The sequence below is a fragment of the Bactrocera latifrons genome, unplaced genomic scaffold (assembly GCF_001853355.1).
Source record: "Bactrocera latifrons isolate USDA-ARS-PBARC rearing strain unplaced genomic scaffold, ASM185335v1 scaffold_101, whole genome shotgun sequence".
NCBI lineage: Eukaryota > Metazoa > Arthropoda > Insecta > Diptera > Tephritidae > Bactrocera > Bactrocera latifrons.
Window position 1 is genome coordinate 1198293 of NW_017534420.1, and position 2092 is coordinate 1200384.

General features: G+C 32.0%; 1 long non-coding RNA gene across 1 annotated transcript; it reads right to left on the minus strand.

Moving 5' to 3' along the window:
* Window positions 1-210: 210 nt before the first annotated feature.
* On the minus strand, window positions 211-986 carry LOC108967802. The gene is made up of 2 exons (XR_001993280.1): window positions 748-986; window positions 211-671 (listed from the first exon to the last, which is right to left on the minus strand). It is a non-coding gene; the product is annotated as an uncharacterized LOC108967802 (long non-coding RNA).
* Window positions 987-2092: the final 1106 nt, after the last annotated feature.

Sequence of the window (2092 nt, forward strand, 5' to 3'; positions counted from 1 at the left end):
ATGGATAAAATTCAATATACCGAGGCTGAAATGCAACAGGCAAAATCACATTTTTATGGTAATACCAGATTTCCTGGGGTAATCGGTTGTGTTGATGGTACACACATCAAAATAGTGGCTCCCAAAAAGGAGTTGCAGCATTTATATTACAACAGAAAAGGATTCTTTAGCATTAATGCTATGATTGTAAGTATGCATACAAGTTTATCGTAAATTTGTAGTTGAGCATTTTTGGCTTTTATATTAATTACAGGTTTGTGATTATACAATGAACATACGGTATATAAATGCAAAGAATCCGGAGGCAACGCATGATTCAATGATTTTCAACATGTCAGCATTGAAAGCATATTTAGAACAGCAAGTCGAAAATGGTCTTCGCAATACTTGGCTACTTGATACATATATGTTTGACTAAAAAAGCAGAACGTTATATTTTTTAGAATAAATTTTTTTTCTGAATATGAGACGCTGGATACGCTCTGAAAACTTATTTGATGACACCTTTTACAAGTTCTGAAGGTGGACCCAAAGAGTTTAGCTCCAAAGCAAATCCCTCCCATTTTGTTGCCGCCTGAACTTTGGTGCAAATACCTCTCGCAAATTGTGGATTTTCTTCCATTAAAGCTACCAGTTTTTCCAATTGCTGTTTAGTGCTCACGACTTTCGACCTGCATAAAATTAACAAGAATATTATAAATTAATTATTTGTTACCATACAGCAATAAATAAACGCAAAAAACCTACATTTTCACAAATTTCCATTCACTACGCTACGCTGTCGATAGGTAAATTCTGTTCGACAGCCATTTCGATGCTCAACGAAAACTTCGACAGGGTTGCATAGCTCATAATACCAATTTGACATTCGATTTTCGATAGCCAGCGAATAGCGAAGATCGAATGCAACTCATAATAAGGGCCTTAGTTAAATTCATTATTATGAAGTATATTTCTTTTTGAAATGTTGTATAAAACTTACCAATTATCAAGAACATTCCTTAAATCGCAAGGAAAATATTTATGTTACAATACACATACGTGTACATGTATACATATATATATGTATATTACGCAGACAATTTATTTTCTTCGTTTATTCTCTCTTGCTCTTCTAATGTGGATCATTCGCAATGCGTAACCAGCTGTCAAAATTACTTGAAGAAATAATGTATTTTTTTCTTGAGCAATTACTTGAGAGCTTGACACGGACCTTATAGCATTAAAAGGTTGATGTTGTTTGTTAGTGTTACTGTCATTATTAATATGTGATATGTAATTTTAAGAAATAAACTATAATAACTTAAAAATAAAAAGGCCAAACACTTTGTTATATTATATTCCCTTATCCATACGAGTATATACCACATACTTACTCACGTATAATAAGTAAGTTACTTTTTGTCTACACTAGAATTTATCTAGAAACTATAATAATTTATAAGGCAAAACAATGTTCGCCGGGTCAGCTAGTAATGTTATAATTTTTACTGTTAATAAATAATTATTAGCCATTAACTTTTGTGACCGGACGTTAGTTTGTGAATAGTTTTACTGTATCGTGAATAGTATGAAGTCATAAATAAAGGCTTTGTTTTTAAAACTCTTAAATAATGAATACAGACTGCTAGCTGAATACCGATATACCTTTATGTTGTTGTAATCGATTCAAAATTTTGTCTAATATTGAGGGTTTTAATCACATGCTGACATAGGAAATGTTTGTGGAAATATATAAAATCCGGTTGAATCCCAATGTAGTTTTACCTTACTTTCTATGTTTAGGATGCCAAGCCTTTTCACTTATATTTCTCACACTGTACTGTCCTAGTCTTTTTCACCGAAGCCGGTTCCATATGCTCATTCTAACATACATTCATTCTCTCTGTTTACATGCTATGTATTTACTTATGTATATATCTTTGCAAATGGACACATGAACTTGTGAGACATGAATATATGTCTCCACACAATGACAACGAAGAATGTGTTTAAATGAATACAAATGAACTTTAAAAGAGAATCAACAATAACTGAAAACGAATCTTAAGTTAACGGGATATATCTACATTAACCCTTCAATGGTTTACTC